The sequence below is a fragment of the Cervus elaphus genome, chromosome 18 (genome assembly GCF_910594005.1).
Source record: "Cervus elaphus chromosome 18, mCerEla1.1, whole genome shotgun sequence".
In the NCBI taxonomy this organism is placed as follows: Eukaryota; Metazoa; Chordata; class Mammalia; order Artiodactyla; family Cervidae; genus Cervus; species Cervus elaphus.
Window position 1 is genome coordinate 81,906,123 of NC_057832.1, and position 9,713 is coordinate 81,915,835.

A 9,713-nucleotide genomic window follows, 5' to 3' on the forward strand; every position below is an offset into this window, starting at 1 on the left:
ACTTAAAGATATGTTGTGAAATCAAACTCAAAGGATGAGTTGGACATGGATGTGTAAGGAGGACAAAAGCTGATGTGATCCTTAAGTTATGGCATATTGGGAAAGCTGCACAGGAAAAATTGACAGTTCTCGTTGCCACAGCTATCTTCTTATTTCAAACTCAAGCAGAGATTCAGAGAGGTGGTTGGGTGACTGTGTGGGAAACTAGGAAGACAGGTCCAAGCCAAATAGATTTCTGACATTTGAAGACATGTTTCTTGTTGAGATAACCTGGGGGAGAGAGAGACAGTAGGAAATAAAAGCTGAGGGGGTAGAACAGCAGGTCAGACAGTAGTTTGAGAAGTCTGGGCAAACCTTGGTTCACTCCTACCACATTTCAAAAATCAGCTTAGAAACACTTCGCCTGGAAAGTGACAGCTGACTACAGGAGGCTGGAAGAACTGCCATCTCACCTACTCCTAAAGACTGTCCCCCACTTAGTAATAAAGACTTGCTTGCCTGCCCACCCACCCTGCCTGGAGGACCTGGGCTGTGGCTTCGGTACACAACACTTGTTTGACATCTGTCAATGAACAATCATGTCTGTCAGGCAAATCAGATAAAAGACTACAACATATGTGAAGAACTGTCAAAACTCAGTGGTAGGAAAACAAAGAACCCAACTAAAAAGTAATTGATAGACCTGGACTCTTCACCAAAGAGATCATTCAGGTGGCAAATGAGCACAGGAAAGATGTTCATCATCATTAGCTGTCAGGGAAATGCAAATTAAAACCAAAACGGGGACCACTATATCCCTGTTGGAATGGCTGAGATAAATACTGACAGTACCAAGTGCTGATGAGAATGCAGAACTGTAGATGGTTCTGTACCACTAGTGGGAATGCAAAATAATGGAGAAAACCTTCTGGAAAACAGTTTGGCACTTTTTCTTGTAAAGTTAGATATACACTTATCATATGAGCCAGCAATCCCACTGTTGGGTATTTGCTCTAAAGAAATGAAGACTTATATGAATGCAAAAGCCAGTGCAAATGTTTATAACAGCTTTATTCATAATTACCCAAAACTGGGAACCGGTCCTTTAACAGTTGAGTGGATGGAGCATTCAAACAAGGGAATGCTATCAGCAATAATAAGAAATGGACTAATGACAGGAGTAGAATGATGAGTCTGAAAGACATTATGCAAAGTGAAGGAAGCCAATCTGAATGGTATGATTCCACATATACAACACTCTGGAAAAGACAGAATTATAGTGACAGCACCGATCAGTGGTTGCCAAGAATTAGGGTTGGGGTGTGACTGTAAAGGAATAGTATGATGGCATTTGGGGGAATGACGGAATGGTTTTATATCCTGATTGTTGTGGTGCTCTGGTGTATAAATCTATACATATGTAAAAATTATAGAACTATATGCCAAAAAAGCTGATATTACTGTAGGTTAATTAAAGATGTATCATTTAAGTTTGGGGGTTTTTTAAAAATATTTTTGGCTGTGCCACATGGCCTGCAGAACTTCCCTGACCAGGGATTGAACCCATCCCACCTGCATTGGAAGTATGGAGTCTTAACCACTGAACCCTCAGGGAAGTTCTAAGATGCATCATTTAAAAATCATCATTTGCTGTACGAATGAATGGATGAAGTTTATTTGCAATCAGACTGACTTCTAGGATTTCCTAGTTACTTTGTCTTATTCTGACCAAAATGGGTGAACCTATTGGACTAGAAAGGAGAAATTTCCGAGGCAACCTATGGCATCAGTGTCTTCCTTTGATGTTAAACCACAAGACACAAGTTGATGTGTGTTGATGAGTCCAGAATTGTGGGGTTTTCTCAGGCCCTCGATACAGAGTTCTCTCTCCTGCAGGAAGACCTGAGTGGCTAGGACATAACAGTAATTGGACACAGCGGAGCTGGTCAGGTCCCCTGCAGGTGTGACTCTGGTTCTGAGATGGTGGGCAAAGCACTCCAGCCCTGACACCCGGCTTCCCTGCCCACAGAATGGATCGAAGCATTCTTAACTTACAAGGCGGTTGTGTGTGAAAGTGTTTTCCAAAGTGTGAATTGTCTGCAGCAAAGCAGAGGCTGTTGAGCATCCCATATCCACACACCTCTCGTTACCCTTACCAGCTCCTCTGGCAAAACATGGACAGGCCTCCCCTCCACTTGGACTGCCTCGTTGGGAGGCTGCCCTCATAGTCCCTGTAACCTGATTCCGTCTGTCAGGAAAGGCTGCGTCTGGGGGCTGGCACACTTCATTTGGGTTTGATTAACGAGGCTGCGGAGGGTCTTTGGGGCACAGCCGCTCAGATGCACACTTCTTTCCAGCACCAGATATGCCATTTATCTGTGTTTTCCTTTGGGGAAGAAGGAGGAAATGGGCTGTTAGTAAAAACACAGACTCACTTATTATAATAAATTATAGTGAAAAGTAAAATAAACATGACCCCACTCATAAAGGGTGAATCTGATCCAGAGAGAGCCTCAGGAAAGAGAAGATAACAAAGAAATAAGTAAAAGATACTTTCTCCTTGGTTGTTCCCTGGTACAGGCAGTGGTATTCACCACACGTTTAGGGGCACACAGGCTATTGTAGAGCAAGAGCGTCAACACTTAGGCCACCGAAATGCTACAGAAGTTTGATGTTTTTGTTGCATGAAGAGTTCATGCAAATTGTGGAAATCAACTCCCAATGGACAAGTGAGAGACAGATAATTCACCCCAGAGAAAAAGGAATTAGGGAACATATTAATACATGTGGGAAAATGTTCAACCTTACTGGTGATTAAAGAATGAAAATTAAGATAATGAGATATCTTTCATTGCCTATCAAGTTAACGAAAATGTCAAAATAAAATATGTAATGCTGGTAAAGTCAAGGAAACTTATGTAATGCTGATAGATGTATAAATTGATACAACTATTTTCAAAAGCAATGTGGTAACATGTATTAAGAACTATAAAAAACATGCATACCTTTTAGCCTGATGTTTATATCATTTAACCAGTAATCCATGTGAGTAAATCTGACCAAAAGAAAAACACTTAATGTATAAAAAGCATGGCCAAAAGAAGCAACTCTAAATACACCCGAAAAAATTATTTGTACAAAGTTATTCATCACAGTAAGTTTGGAAGTAAATTAAATATCCCTGAACTATTTTGCAAGCATCTGAAAAAATGGTGGCAAAGAGTTTTAAATAGCTTGTGGAGATATTTATGATATAATGTTGGATTATAAGGCAAGTTAGAAAGTTGTTTACATAGTACAACTTTAATTATACAAGCAATGCTTTATGGAGATCAAGACTCGAAGAAACTTGAACAAAACAGCAATAATGGTAATATTTTGAAAACTAGACATAACTTTTTAGTTCTAACCTGTTGGCCTATTTTTTTTTTTTTATGAAAATGTATTTTGGGGAGAAAACAAAGAAGGATTAAACATGAGCTCAGATCTTCCTAATCATCCATGGCTCATCTATCATTCATGAATGTATCTTAATCTTTCTTGAGCCTATTTATATGGTCAACCCCACGACCTCAGACTAATGAGTTCCTTACGATGTCACTGTTGTATAGAGCATGACTTCCTTTCCTACAGAGTCTATGTTTTAAGACTGTAAGGATGCACTTGGATCACATTGGATGTAGTAGCCGAATTGGGCAGCATCCATGATCCCAGCTGCCCAGAAACTTCTCTAGGTCCCAAGCACAGCTGGTAGAATGTCCCTTAGGGTAACCACTGCAGGTGTCTCGCAACATCCAGGAAGCCAAATATGTTTACAGTCTGCAGCCAGTGCTTCCCACATAGAGGAATCTTCCGTAGAGCCCACTCCACCTCTCCAAACGCCTCTGGTCTCTTGGTGCCTGGCCTGGCATTCGGAGAGGAACAGGACAAAGAACCAAGAGAGGGACCACCTCAGAGCAGTGCCCACGAGGAGCGGCCAGGCCTGAGCCCAGTTCAGGTGGAGTGCAAGCCCAGTGCAGGTACAGGAGCGCCTCTCTGCCCTTTTTTGGCCATGCCTCCTTTTGTTTCATGAATTTCTCTGACCGTGGCTGCACATTATGCTCTCCTCTTTGTGGTTTTCAGCTCTTCAGGATGCAAAATTACTGCCAAAAACCAAGAGAATTTCTTGACTAAACCATGAGCAAAAATATTTTAAATAAAGCATTTGCTCAGTCATGTTCATAGTGTCTCCACATAACAAATCTTGTGATCAGGGGACCCAGACTTGGCTCAGGACAGTGAGTCCAGGGACAAGGTTGATGGATGGATCAACTGGGAGCGACCCCTGACCTTTAGGGCCCAGCTACTTTGTTCCCTGTCAAACTACAGATGAGATTTAGGCATATACAAAATAAATCAGATTCAGTAACACTGAAAACAAAACCTTCCTGGTTGATGTTACTAAGAGCCATCAGATGCCAAAGAGAATAATCAGTTTCCTGGAGTGAATGTCTTTTTGTACTAAGTTGCCCAGTTCTTTCTTGACAAAGAAGAAAGTCAGATGGTCCTTAGAAGAAAATAAGGAGCCTGCGTGCTATGGGGACAGAGAAGAACCAAGAGCAAGGGTGTCATGGCTACAACCAACAAAGTGTTTGTGCTTTACTCAATCCTCAGAGAAACCGAGGTGGGTTCCCGTCCACCTTGCACAGGAAAAGAGCCCAGAGAAAAGTTGGGTAATGTCGCACAAGGTCACACAGCAAGCAAGTGCTGGAGCTGGAATCTCGGACAGGACCGAGTGTGGATGAGAGCTGAAACATTTGGGAAAAGCAGGGATTTCCCTGAAGAGAATCAGCCTGGGGCCCAGGGAGTCAGTACCAAACCGCAGAAGGGCAAGGGACTCGCTGAGCATTGATTTGGTTACAGGGTCAAAACAAGTCAGCGCCAAGGAGCGCGGGGCTGGGAGGAGCTGCACAGCTTCAGGGCTCCCCTCCTGCTACCCTGGAGCACCGGGCACGAATGGAGAGCTGGCCCTCCAGGACTCGAGTCACGTGACGCCACCTGGCCCCTCTCCTCTGTGGGCGTGTGACTTATCTCTGGGGACATCCCAAGCCAGGGACACCCATACAGCCGCCATCCCAGTCGGTGCATGGAGAATACATGCTGAGCAGAAACCCACAGCCTTCTTCTCTTGCTGACGCCAGCCCTCACACCAACCTCCCCATCACTGCAATGCTGCGATCCAGCCGGGGACCTGGCCATTACGTCCAGCCTCCATTCACCTGATTGGAACCATCTCCTGAGAACCACAGGGAGGGCTCAGAACCCATGAGCCTTTGCTCACTGTGTCTCTTCTAAGTGTTCCTATGTTTCAAAGGGGAAGGAAACTTCAACATGGGACAGCCTCTCCAGTTTTAGGTCTGGTTTGTGCGGCAGAGGCCATGGCCACAGGTCACTGCTCTTACCCACGGGGTATGTCTGCAGAGACATCTTTTAGGGCAAGGGATAGCACTGTCACTCTGGCCACTGTGCCAGGGCCACCCTGATCCTGTCACCAGGGTGCATCTTTAACCCCTGCTGACCAGGCTGACTGTTGTTTCTGGAGCCAAAAATATTATCACAAGGAGACAGGGAAGAGGCAAAGCAGTAAATGTGGAGCCTGTGAAAGGAGAACCCCACTCCGGGCAGGGAGAGTTTTCAAACCTCAGCACCTGGGTGTGGAGCCCCACCATCAGCTGCCTCAGTGAGGGGGCAGGCTTGGGGGGCCCAGCGAGGACTAGCACCTCTTCTCAGGAGTGGCTGAGGGTCCATGGGAGGCTGCTGCTTCTCTGAGACACAGAAGCCCCAGAACCAGCCATGCACAGGCACATCTGACAGCGAAAGGTGTTCTTAGCATTGCGGCTCTTGTCACGGAGAAAGCGACTATAAACTGAATGATTTCCTGTCCCTTTATGTCACCTCTGTCAGACACTAGGGAGAATGCCACTCTCTTGTTCCTGGCAGGGCCTGTGTCCTGTGGGACTTTCATGACCAAGTCACTATGCCAGGCATCTGGGAGCTTAGAAACTTTTCTGAGTCCAGACAGGAATCCATGTCCTTGAGGGGTTCCGTGTCTGGGGCTGGGAGAAAACCAGTAATATTAATCAGAGGAACAGGACATGGATTCCCTTTAGGAAGTGGGGATTAGCATGGAATGATGAAAACTGAGGGAGAAGAGACCCAGCAGTGTGTGGGGAGGGAAGGAAAGTTACAGGTTCACTAAGATGGTGAGAGAGGCCTCTGAGGCGAGGGCATTTCAGAGACTTAAAGGAGGCAGCCTGGGCAAAGCTGGTACTTTGGCCAGGGTCTCAGTGATCAGTACAGGCAGAGGCCCGAGGATCTGGGCAAATAGAAGACCACGCCACCAGAGAAGGCTGGAGAGGGGCAAGCTAAGGCAGGTGAAGCAGCAGGGCATGGATGGAAGGCTCAGGTGGGGGATTTTGGCTTTACTTGGTGAGTCAGGACCACTGCTCCATCTGATACTGGTTTTAAAAGGGCCTCTGACACACTTATGGTTACCAAAGAGGAGAGGGAGTGGGGAAGGGACAAATTAGGGGCATGGGATTAACAGGCTTCCCCGGTGGCTCTGATAGTAAAGAATCTGCCTGCAATGCAGGAGACCTGGCTTTGATCCTTGAGTCAGGAAGATCTCCTGGGGAAGGGAGTGGCACCCCACTCCAGTATTCTTGCCTGGAGAATTCCATGGACAAAGGCGCCTGGCGGGCTACAGTCCATGGGGTCACAAAGTTGGACATGACTGAGCGACTAACAGTTTCACTATATATAAAATAGGTAACCAACAAGGATTCACTGTACAGCACAGGGAATTAATATCTTGGAGTAACCTGTAATGGAATATAATCTGGAAAAAAAGCCGAATCACTTTGCTATGTATACCTAATGCAATAGTGTAAATCAACTGTACTTCATTCAATCAATCAATAAACGGAGCCTGTGAGCTGCTTATGGGGCACAGAGCGGAGCGGCGGCAGGAGACCCCAGAGAAAGCCATGAAAATGTGAGGGTGGGGGTGGTGGGAGTGACGTGGAAGGTACTGCAGTCCCTGTGATCTCCACCAGCTCAGTTGGGACAGGATGTTGCATTAGACAGAAATCAGGTTGAGAGTCAGACGCTCAAGTTCAGCGCTTGTTGTGAAAACCACCCAGTTTTGAGTGTATTGCTGGTATAGTGAGGTCTTTTGTTCAAAACTTTTAAAACACAGAGCCCCTTGGAAGAGGCATAAGACATCCCAGATGGAAGGAAGCTTCGGGGTCCTTCTGTCCACTTCTCACTTAGTAGATGAGGACAGTAAGACTCAGAGAGATGAACTGGTCCTTCTGAAGTCATACCAGTGAGTCGCAAATTTGAATTTGTATATGTGTCAGCTAGGGATGGAGGAGTGGTTGATAAGATGAAGATTCAGACCCTGTGGATCTCAAGTAGAGGGGGGCAAGTGATGCTGGGGGGTCTTTGGGATCAGGAGGACAGAGGGGGCCACACCTGAGTGGGAGACAGACCATCCCCATAGATACTGAGGATGTGATGGGGCCAGACCTGCTGCAAAGTAACTTCAAAGCTGTGAAGATCATCACAGAGTGCACCCCAAGTTCAGGGGATTGGGTTTGGACAAAAAAAAAAAAAAAAAACCCTTCTGTGGGCCCTGATGAGGCTGGGGATGGACGGTGTTCACAGCTGTAACCTCAGCATCTTTCCCAGGGCCTGGAGACCAGAAGGAGATGGGAACTGAGAGCAGTGGGATGAAGGAAAACTGAAAGGCTCTGGAGGTTTTGTATCTCCCTGGAGAAGGGAGGACTATCAGGCTCTCGCAGCGCCCAGGACCACTATGTGCCCACAGCGAGCAGCCCATCTGTCCTGCTGTGGGCAAAGAGCACACAGAGATGATGACCGAGCCCAAGGAGGCCTCTTACCCCAGGTGAAGCCAAGAGGGGAGCGGGTGGAGATTGAGGTCCCCCTGTAGGGAGGTCCGGCCTGTCTCCACCCTCTGACTGGGGACAAACTCGTTTCTTTGGGACCCAATTTGTTCCTGCTCACATCCTGTCTCACAGCCCTACAGAGCAGGGCTCACAGTCAGCACCCCCAACCCCCGAAGATAGCCCGAGTCTGATAGGCCCTGCTGGGGACGTTGTTTAAAGTGGCTGCACTGGTGCAGTGAAGCGGGGTCTCAGAAGAAATTGGGGGAAAGCCCCTCAATCTCTGCAGTCGGCAGAATAGTGGTCCCCAAAGATGTCCACATCCTAATCTCCAAACCTGGGACCTTTGTAGAAAGGCACTGTGTGCTTTAATCAGAAACAAGCAAATAAAAATACAGGAGACAGAAGCTACCAATATAAATGACACAGGGAACCAAGACACAGGTTGCCTTCCACCTTCCGTATATGGACTGTCCTTTTTTTTTCTTATGTAATTTAATTTGTTTATTTACTTTTGGCTCCGCTGGGTCTTCGTTGCTGTGTGCAGGCTTTAGTTGAGAGAGCAGGGGCAGCCCTCTAGTTGCAGTACTGAGATTCTCATTGCGGTGGCTTCTCTTGTTTCAGAGCACAGGCTCTAGGGTGTGTGGGGCTTCCGTAGTTCTGCTCCCGGGCTCTAGAGCACAAGCTCAGTAGTTGTGATGCACAGTCTTCATTGCTCTGTGGCACATGGGATATTCCTAGATCAGGGATGGAACCCAGTGGATTCTTTACCACTGAGTCACCAAGGAAGCCCTGTGCTGTCCCTTTTTCCATAGGAGCAGAATTGCTGTGTTAAATGGAGGAGAGCTGGCAAGGAGAGCTGCTGCCCTAACAGCCAGCTGCGCCACACAGCTCTGACCATGAGACACTAGGGGAATTTGCTGGGAGAAGTTTCTGGAATAGCTTCTTAAGACGTGAACAGAGCTTGGGGCCAGGCCCTTTAGCCTATTTTCCCTTCCTCCTGCTTTTGGACTGGAATGTGGATTTGAGAGCTGGGCCTCCAGCAGCCATTCTGACCCATGAGATCTTGGTAAGCCAGGAGGCAGCCGCTGCAGACAGAAAGCAGAGAAAGAGCGAAGGACCCCAAGCACTGAACCACATAGCTTCTTTGGATGCCCTGCCCCCAGACTGGTTCTATGAAAAAGAAGAAAATAAACTCTTACCTTGTCAAAATATTTTCTGGCCTCTGTTAACAGCAGCAAATTGTCATTCTAACTGATGTAGCTCACACTGGAAATAGCCTTCCACAAAAGTCTCTTAATAGGAAAACACTCAAGCTATATCCAGTGTGGCCTGTGTGATCCTGTAGTGAGGTCTGGGCCTCAGCAACCTCGGTGGGCCTTGCTTTCCTTGTCTGCAGGTTGGGCTCTTAGTGGGATTGAGTGGGAGGACAGTAGCAAAGCACGTAGAACTCTGTTTAAGATGTACTGAAAATAACCAGCTATTTATATCAGAAATGAGATGATTAATTCATGCTATGCTATATTCAGAAAGATAGAGTCGCCCTATACCAGAAATAGCAAAACATGAACAGGATGTACTAGAAATAATCTAGAAGCTCACAAGACACAAATGACTTGTCCCTGGACAGGCTGGCCTTGTGTTCACCTACCCCACCACCCAGCTCTGCCTTCTGACCATGCAGGCGTGGGAGAGCTTCCCACCCAGCAAGGCTGGCTAGCAGGGTCTGTGACTGTCAGCTTCCTCTGCATCTTGCTTTCTGGTCAGCCAGTGTCCTGGGCCCTCAGG

The 9,713-nt window shown here is 46.8% G+C and overlaps 1 long non-coding RNA gene across 3 annotated transcripts; it reads right to left on the reverse strand.

The window, feature by feature from the left end:
* Positions 1–278: 278 nt before the first annotated feature.
* LOC122674812 lies at positions 279–9,374 on the reverse strand. 3 transcript variants are annotated; one of them, XR_006335046.1, is made up of 4 exons: positions 9,128–9,374; positions 8,438–8,642; positions 2,985–3,034; positions 279–2,365 (listed from the first exon to the last, which is right to left on the reverse strand). It is a non-coding gene; the product is annotated as an uncharacterized LOC122674812 (long non-coding RNA). The 3 variants fall into 3 exon arrangements; XR_006335047.1 differs by having other exon boundaries at positions 8,438–8,662; XR_006335045.1 differs by lacking the exon at positions 8,438–8,642.
* Between the last annotated feature and the right edge of the window lie 339 nt (positions 9,375–9,713).